Genomic DNA, 9,784 nt, shown 5'->3' with positions numbered 1-9,784 from the left:
CATTGCTGGCCTTTAGAAATATATCAAAACTTTATTTTATAACCAGTGTAATAACGGATGTAGCCTATTGCATTTCAGGGATGATCTATGTTGTATTCCCTGGATGTTCATTGGTATTAATAGCCTTCAGTTTTACATGCGGCCAGAAGATGACACTATACACTGGTAAACTATTGATCGTTGTTCCACAGAGTTCCTAAACCCAGAAGCGCAACATCGCGAGACTTCCGGGAACGCATGTGCAGCAGACCAGGCTGAGGGTTTGGGGTTTGATGAGTCAATTATGAAGGTAACATAGTGCCTTGTGTAAAATAATGTAAAATATGAGTTGCACTTACTTATATAATCCGTTTTGTATTAGCAAAATTTTTTTGCAAACATGGCACTTCTTTTGAGAATAAATGCAACACTTGCAAGCACATAACATGAACTTTCAAACATGTAAGTTGATATGTTAATATATTCAATAATATTTGCAGCTAAATTTGAGAATGAATGCCACTAATTTCCTAAGCTTGTGATTGGTCAATCTTCTGTGAATCAAAACTACATTTACTTATGTCAAATCTGTGCACTCAGAGTTTTGTCACTAATTTACCGACTAACCTCGGCCAAACGTTTTGTAGATGTAAAACAACATTCAAATACAATTGTATTGGTCGTGTACACATATTTAGCAGGTGCAGCGAAATACTTGTGTTCCTAGTTCCAACAGTGCAGTAATATCTAACAATACACACATCTTGCAGGGTTCTGCAAGTAAGCAGCAGCGAAATAGACGAGCTCTGGTGGACAGCACTTTTTCTTCCAACCAATCAGGTGGTGTTGTCATTCAGGAAGGCGCTTTCACGTTTCACAAGGTTCTGGTCTGGAAGCACGTTTTCCCCTGTGCTAAATATGAATCAGATTTGTCAAAATTACTAGCTAGCTAAATGATATTCACTGAATTTGAAAGGTACACAAGGCGTTGTTGTGGAAGATGAAGGGAAGAATTAAAACACATTTTTCAACATAGCACAACCGCTACAAAGCTGATGCTAGCTAGCCTCTTCTATTGAGATTACATGGCTGGTTAGCTAGCTAGCATTAGAGCTTTCTGGTTAGCCTGTGTCTAGTGGTTCTTACATTACGTAACAGAGCAATAGGTCTAGCCATGTAGTTGCCATTTGGTTGAGAATCATTAGTTTAGAAAATACTTGTTTGCTCTGTGTATATTTGGTGTGTAGTTGGTTGGCTTTGTAAGTTAGCAAGCTGAGATCAATGCTCAAGTTTGCTAACGTTAGCAAGCTTGATAAATGTTTTGAGGAGAACAGGCTAGCGCCCTGTTGAATCAAGATGGTATGGGGAAGAAGATTAGATGTGCAGTTGCTTCATCTACCCGATGCAGTGCCCAAACGAGATCTAACTGCTCCAGAGAGAATCTGAGCGATCTCACCCTTTTATATCTTGATTAGCAAGCTGTCAATGTCTAACCAACGCAATTATATTAATTTTATAGGTAACTAGCTAGTTCTTCTAGCGTCCGTTAAATGTTACAGCCACAACATCATGATCATGTAGTCATGCATCTGCAGACCAGCGAGGTGGAGAAAAGCTTGCTTTGGGTGAGCTAGCTAGAACAACATCAACTAGCTAGCTATAATATAAGATAAACATTTTCATGAAAAGCATGGAAAGAGTTAGCTACCTGTAGTATTATTTTAAACCACCTCATGCATGTCTGTTACATTCCATATTATGTTTTAATATATTTGTACTGTATTGCTATCTGTCTCAAGTTGCACAAATTCTCTTTGAATTGTCATGTGGATTGAATTCTCATTCAAATAATGTTGTGCCTCTCTTTCAGATCTGCTAAGCACACCTCTGCCTCTGCTACCCACACAACTACGGCCTCAAAGTGGTTGGGTCAACTCCTTCCTGGCTGGCCCTGTTCAGGAGTGACATTGGACAGGGCCACAGTGTCTCCCAGCCCCTGTCTCCGTCCCCAGTAATTATTCCACAATAGTTTATGTCGGGCGCTAGGGTAAACTTGTCTTATCTGGACCGTATTCCCAAAGAATCTTAGAGGAGTGTAGATCTAGGATCAGTTTTTACTTTTATATCATAATTAATCAAATTATATTGACTGGTGGAACCTGACCCTAGATCAGCACTCCTACTCTTGTGGCGCATTTCCATACAGGATTTACCACAGTGTTTTACCTAAAAGGCTCAGACTTTTCTGTCTCCATCTACGTGGGCCGGCACCCGTGTCTCACTGGGCCATGGCTCCGTCGGACCTTCTCTCTTGGGGCCAAAGCCAGGCCGCTGATACTTTTCAGCCTGCTTTTACATAACAATGGCTAACTGTGAACTTTAACATCTTCTCACAAAGCAACGATTTTGATAATGCAGAGGTTGTGGATTCTGCTCTTCACTGCCAGCCCTAGCTATGGAAACAATTTCCCTAGTATAACGTAAGGGTTTATGCACTAGTGTAACACTGATGTTAGTCGAAAAGCAGCATTGCATGCTTTGTGAATATGGGCCTTGGTCTAATGTGTGATCTTAGGCATGCTCCCACTAACAAAATCATCTAGAATGTTATTGTATGCTGTAGTGTTAAGATTTTCCTTCACTGGTACTAAGGGGCTTAGCACGAACCATGAAAAACAGCCCCAGAACATTATTCCTCGTCCACCAAACTTTACAGTTGGTAGGTAGCGTTTTCCTGGCATCTGCCAAACCCAGATTTGTCTGTCGGACTGACCGATGGTGAAGCGTGATTCATCACTCCAGAGAACGCGTTTCCACTATTCCAGAGTCCAATGGTGGCAAGCTGTATATACCACGCCAGCCGACGCTTGGCATTGCGCATGGTGATCTTGGGTTTTTATGCGGCTGCTCGGACATGGAAACCCATTTCATGAAGCTCCCGACTAATAGTTCTTGTGCCGACATTGCTTCCAGAGGCAGTTTGAAACTCGGTAGTGAGTGTTGCAACTGACAACAGACAATTTTTTTTTTAGCTGTGAGCTTGTGTGGACGACCCCTTTGTGGCTGAACCGTTGTTGCTCCTAGATGTTTCCACTTCACAATAACAGCACTTACAGTTGGCCGAGGCAGCGCTAGCAGGGCAGAAATGTCACAAAACTTACTTGAAAGGTGGCATCCTGTGACAGTGCTACGTTAAAAGTCACTGAGCTCTTCAGAACAGCCTTTCTACTGCCAATGTTTGTCTATGTGCACTCGATTTTATACACCTGTCAGCAACGGATGTGGCTGAAATAGCCAAATTCCCTTAATTTGAAACGGTGTCAACATACTTTTGTATATACACTACCGGTCAAACGTTTTGAGAACACCTACTCATTCAAGAGTTTTTCTTTATTTTTACTATTTTCTACATTGTAGAATAATAGTGTAGACATCAAAACTATGAAATAACACATGGAATCATGTAGTAACCAAAAAAGTGTTAAACAAATTGAAATATATTTTATATTTGAGATTCTTCAAAGCAGACTGCCTTTGCCTTGATGACAGCTTTGCACACTCTCGGCATTCTCTCAAGCAGCTTCACCTGGAATGCTTTTCCAACAGTCTTGAAGGAGTTCCCACATATACTGAGCACTTGTTGGCTGCTTTTCCTTCACTCTGTGGTCCGACTCATCCCAAACCATCTCAATTTGGTTGAGGTCGGGTGATGTAGAGGCCAAGTTATCTGATGCAGCACTACATCACTCTCCTTGGTAAAAATAGCCCTTACACAGCCTGGAGGTGTGTTGGGTCATTGTCCTGGGTCATTGTCCTAAATAATAGTCCCACTAAGTCCAAACCAGATGGAATGGTGTATTGCTGCAGAATGCTGTGGTATCCATGCTGGTTAAGTGTGCCTTGAATTCCAAATAAATCACTGACAGTGTCACCAGCAAAGCACCCCCACACCATTACACCTCCTCCATGCTTTATGGTGGGAAATACACATGCGAAGATCATCCGTTCACCAACACTGTGTCTCACTCCCTCCTCCTCACAGCTGCCCATGTCCCTTAAAGTTGATGATGATTGTTACTGACAAGAAGCACATTGCTGAGCTTTTTAATCACCACTTCATTATCAGGATTTCTATTTGACTCAGCCATGCCTCCTTGCCCGTCCAACATTTCCTCATCTCCCACCCCTTCTAATGCGACGAGCCCCAATGGTCCTCCCTCTTTTCCTCTGCCCCGCTACAAAGTTTCTCCCTGCAGGCAGTCACTGAGTCCGAGGTGCTAAACGAGCTTCTTAAACTTGACCCCAAAAAAACATCTGGGTCAGATGGTTTAGACCCTTTCTTCTTTAAGATTGCTGCCCCTATAACCTCTGACCTTTTTAACCTGTCTCCTCTCTCTGGGGAGGTTCCCATTGCTTGGAAGGCAGCCACGGTTCGTCCTTTATTTAAAGGGGGAGATCAAGTTGATTCTAAAGGCCTATTTCTATTTTTCCCTCTTCATCAAAAGTGTTGGAAAAACTTGTCAGTAATCAACTGACTGGCTTTCTTGATGTCTCTGGTATGCAATCTGGTTTCCGCTCAGGTTATGGATGTGTCACTGCAACCTTAAAGGTCCTCAATGATATCACCATTGCCCTTGATTCTAAGCAATGTTGTGCCACTATTTTTATTGACTTGGCCAAAGCTTTTGATACGGTAGACCATTCCATTCTTGTGGGCCAGCTAAGGAGTATTTGTGTCTCTGAGGGGTCTTTGGCCTGGTTTGCTAACTACCTCAAAGAGTGCAGTGTATAATGTCAGAACATCTGCTGTCTCAGCCACTGCCTGTCACCAAGGGTGTACCCCAAGGCTCGATCCTAGGCCCCACGCTCTTCTCAATTTACATCAACAACATAGCTCATCAGTAGGAAGCTCTCATCCATTTATATGCAGACGATACAGTCTTATACTCAGCTGGCCCCTCCCTGGATTTTGTGTTAAACACTCTACAAGAAACCTTTTTTAGTGTCCAACAAGCTTTCTCTGCCCTTAACCTCGTTCTGAACACCTCCAAAACAAAGGTCATGTGGTTTGGTAAGAAGAATGCCCCTCTCCCCACAGGTGTGATTACTACCTCTGAGGGTTTAGAGCTTGTGGTACTCACCTCATACAAGTACTTGGGTGTATGGCTAGACAGTACACTGTCCTTCTCTCAGCACATCAAAGCTGCAGGCTAAGGTTAAACCTAGACTTGGTTTCCTCTATCGTAATCGCTCCTCTTTCACCCCAGCTGCCAAACTAACCCTGATTCAGATGACCGTCCTACCCATGCTAGATTACAGAGACGTCATTTATAGATCGGCAGGTAAGGGTGCTCTCGAGCGGTTAGATGTTCTTTACCTTTCGGCAATCAGATTTACCACCAATGCTCCTTATAGGACACATCACTGCACTCTACACTCTTCTGTAAACTGTTAATCTCTGTATACCCATCGCAAGACCCACTGGTTGATGCTTATTTATAAAACCCTCTTAGGCCTCACTCCCCCCTATCTGAGATATCTACTGCAGCCCTCATCCACCACGTACAACACCTGTTCTGCCAGTCAAATCTGATGCCCGCTTTGAGGATAATACAGTGCCACCGTCGTGGCCCGCTAACAAGGACTGCGTCTCTCCGTGGACGACGTGAGTAAAACATTTAAAACGTGTTAACCATCGCAAGGCTGCTGGCCCAGACGGCATCCTTAGCCGCGTCCTCAGAGCATGCGCAGACCGGCTGGCTGGTGTTTACGGACATATTCAATCGCTCCCTATCCCAGTCTGCTGTCCCCACATGCTTGAAGATGGCCACCATTGTTCCTGTACCGAAGAAGGCAAAGATAACTGTGCACATCACAGACAAACTGAAATGGTCCACCTACACAGACTGTTTGGTGAAGAAGGTGCAAAACAGCACCTCTTCAACCTCAGGAGGCTGAATAAATGTGGCTTATCACCCAAAACCCTGACAAACCTTTACAGATGCACAATCAAGAGCATCCTGTCGGGCTATATGGTACGGCAACTGCACCACCCTCAACCGCAAGGCTCTTCAGAGGGTGGTGTGGTCTGCACAACGCATCACCGGGGGCAAACTACTTGCCCTCCATGACACCTACAGCACCCGATGTCACAGGAAGGCCAAACAGATCATCAAGGACAACAACCACCCGAGCCACTGCCTGTTCACCCCCCTATCAACCAGAAGGCAAGGTCAGTACAGGTGCATCAAAGCTGGGACCAAGAGACTGAAAAACAGCTTTTATCTCAAGGCCATCAGACTGCTAAACAGCAATCACTAACTCAGAGAGGCTGCTGCCTACATTGAGACCCAATCACTGGCCACTTTAATAAATAGATCACTAGTCACTTTAAACAGTGCCACTTTAAATAATGCCACTTTAATAATGTTTACATATCTTACATTACTAATATCATATGTATATACTGTATTTTATACCATCTATTGCACCTTGCCTATGCTGCTCGGCCATCGCTCATCCATATATTTATATGTATATATTCTCATTCACCCCTTTAGATTTGTGTGTATTAGGTAGTTGTTGGGGAATTGTTAGATTACTTGTTCGATATTACTGCACTGTCGGAATAAGAAGCACAAGCATTTCGCTACACTCACATTAACATCTGCTAACCACGTGTATGTGACCAATAAAATCTTCAGTTCGCTGTAGCTAGCGACTGGAATGAGCTGCAACAAACACTGACTGGACAGTTTTATCTCAATTTCTTGATTCAAATACCCAATCATGGACACTCTTACTGACAGTTGTGGCTGCTTTGTGTGATGTATTGTTGTCTCTACCTTCATGCCCTTTGTGCTGTTGTCTGTGCCCAATAATGTTTGTACCATGTTTTGTGCTGCTGCCATGTTGCTACCATGTTGTTGTCATGTTGTGTGGCTAAGCATTCTATGTCTTAGGTCTCTCTTTGTGTAGTGTTGTCTCGTCATTGAAGTGTTTTTTTGTCCTATATTTTTATTTTTAATCCCATCCCCGCAGAAGGCCTTTTGCCTTTTGGTAGGCCGTCATTGTAAATCAGAATTTGTTCTTAACTGACTTGCCTAGTTAAAGGTTAAATAAAGAAATAATAATGGCTGGAATGGCATCAACCACATGGAAATCTTGATGTTTGATTCCATTCCAACCATTATTATGAGCTGTCCTCCCCTCAGCAGCCTTCACTGAGATAGATTAATATGGCAATGGGCAGACCAATAAGACAAGACCTATATTGCACTTATTTCATACTAAGACATTATGCGAAGGCAGGATAGAACAAACAGTTAATTATTTCAAGTTCATACCTTTATCATTAGCCTTGTATTATTTTAAATAGTGTAGCTGTTTTTGTAAGAGTGATACCAGGATTATAAATGTATGATAAATGTAAAGTTATACATTTGTGAGATGAACACCAAAAGAACACCTACAGTTGAAGTGGGAAGTTTACATACACCTTAGCCAAAAACATTTAAACTCAGTTTTTCACAGTTCCCTGTTTTAGGTCAGTTAGGATCACCACTTTATTTTAGGAATGTGAAATGTCAGAATAATAGTAGAGAGAATGATTTATTTCAGCTTTTATTTCTTTCATCACATTTTCCAGTGGGTCAGAAGTTTACATACACTCAATTAGTATTTGGTAGCATTGCCTTTAAATTGTTTAACTTGGGTCAAACGTTTCAGGTAGCCTTCCACAAGCTTCCCATAATAAGTTGGGTGAATTTTGGCCCATTCCTCCTGACAGAGCTGGTGTAACTGAGTCAGGTTTGTAGGCCTCCTTGCTCGCACATGTTTTTTTCAGTTCTGCCCACAAATTTTCTATAGGATTGAGGTCAGGGTTTTGTGATGGCCACTCCAATACCTTGACTTTGTTGTCCTTAAGCCATTTTGCCACAACGTATGAAGTATGCTTGGGGTCATTGCCCATTTGGAAGACCTATTTGCGACCAAGCTTTAACTTCCTGACTGATGTCTTGAGATGTTGCTTCAATATGTCCATATAATTGTCCTACCTCATGATGTCATCTATTTTGTGAAGTGCACCAGTCCCTCCTGCAGCAAAGCACCCCCAAAATATGATGTTGACACCATCGTGCTTCACGGTTGGGATGGTGTTATTTGGCTTGCAAGCCTTCCCCTTTTTCCTCCAAACATAACGATGGTCATTATGGCCGTGTCCTCAAGATCCACTAAAGGAATGTGCTTTGTTTCAACAGTTTTTTCCAGCTGAAACTGTAACACGTTCAGTAGCGAATACTGGAACAATATTTCTAACATACACTACTGTTCAAAAGTTTGGGGTCACTTAGAAATGTCCTTGTTTTTTGAAGAAAAAGCAATTTTTTGGCCCATTAAACTAACTGATCAGTGAAGAGGCGACCGTGAACATTGAAGAGGCGATCAGTGCTGGCCTTCTAGGCAGAGTTCCTGTGTCCAGTGTCTGTGTACTTTTGCCCATCTTAATCTTTTATTTTTATTGGCCAGTCTGAGATATGACTTTTTCTTTGCAACTCTGCCTAGAAGGCCAGCATCCTGGAGTCACCTCTTCACTGTTGATGTTGAGACTGGTGTTTTGAGGGTACTATTTAATCAGTTGAGGACTTGTGAGGCATCTGTTTCTCAAACTAGACACACTAATGTACTTGTCCTCTTGCTCAGGTGTGCACCGGTGCCACCCACTCCTCTTTCTATTTTGGTTGGAGACAGTTTGCACTGTTCTGTGAAGGGAGTAGTACACAGCGTTGTACAAGATCTTCAGTTTCATGGCAATTTCTCGCATGGAATAGCCTTCATTTCTCAGAACAAGAATAGACTGATGAGTTTCAGAAGAAGTTTCTTTGTTCCTGGCCATTTTGAGCCTGTAATCGAACCCACAAATGCTGATGCTCCAGACACTCAACTAGTCTAAAGAAGGTCAGTTTTATTGCTTCTTTAATCGAACAACCGTTTTCTGCTGTGCTAACATAATTGCAAAAGGGTTTTCTAATGGTCAATTAGCCTTTTAAAATGATAAACTTGGATTAGCTAACACAACGTGCCATTGGAACACAGGAGTGATGGTTGCTGATAATGGGCCTCTGTACACCTACAGTGACTTGCGAAAGTATTCACCCCCTTGGAATTTTTCCTATTTTGTTGCCTTAAAAACTGAAATTACAACCCCCCCCCCCCAAAATCGGTTTTATCATTTAATTTACACAACATGTCTACCACTTTAAAGATGCAAAATATTTTTTATTGTGAAACAAGAAATAACACAAAAAAACTGAACTTGAGCGTGAATAACTATTCACCCCCCAAAGTCAATACTTTGTAGAGCCACCTTTTGCATCAATTACAGCTGCAAGTCTCTTGGGGTATGTCTCTATAAGCTTGGCACATCTAGCCACTGGGATTTTTGCCCATTCTTCAAAGCAAAACTGCTCCAGGTCCTTCAAGTGGGATGGGCTCCGCTGGTGTATAGCAATCTTTAAGTCATACCACAGATTCTCAATTGGATTGAGGTCTGGGCTTTGACTAGGCCATTCCAAGACATTAAAATGTTTCCCCTTAAAACGCTTGAGTGTTTCTTTAGCAGTATGCTTAGGGTCATTGTCCTGCTGTAAGGTGAACCTCCGTCTCATTCTCAAATCTCTTGAAGACTGAAACAGGTTTCCCTCAAGAATCTCTCTGTATTTAGCACTATCCTTCAATTCTGAGCAGTTTCCCAGTCCCTGCCGTTGAAAAACATACCCACAGCACGATGCTGCCACCACCATGC

At 42.5% G+C, this 9,784-nt stretch overlaps 1 long non-coding RNA gene across 1 annotated transcript; it reads left to right on the top strand.

The window, feature by feature from the left end:
* Positions 1-2: 2 nt before the first annotated feature.
* Positions 3-2,946, top strand: LOC106569326 (uncharacterized). The gene is made up of 3 exons (XR_001320479.2): positions 3-289; positions 750-1,604; positions 1,850-2,946. It is a non-coding gene; the product is annotated as an uncharacterized lncRNA (long non-coding RNA).
* The last annotated feature ends 6,838 nt before the right edge of the window (positions 2,947-9,784 follow it).

The sequence above is a fragment of the Salmo salar genome, chromosome ssa14 (assembly GCF_905237065.1).
Source record: "Salmo salar chromosome ssa14, Ssal_v3.1, whole genome shotgun sequence".
Lineage (NCBI taxonomy): Eukaryota > Metazoa > Chordata > Actinopteri > Salmoniformes > Salmonidae > Salmo > Salmo salar.
The sequence above is the reverse complement of the archived record's forward strand: the minus strand, read 5'-3'. Positions and strand labels throughout refer to the sequence as shown.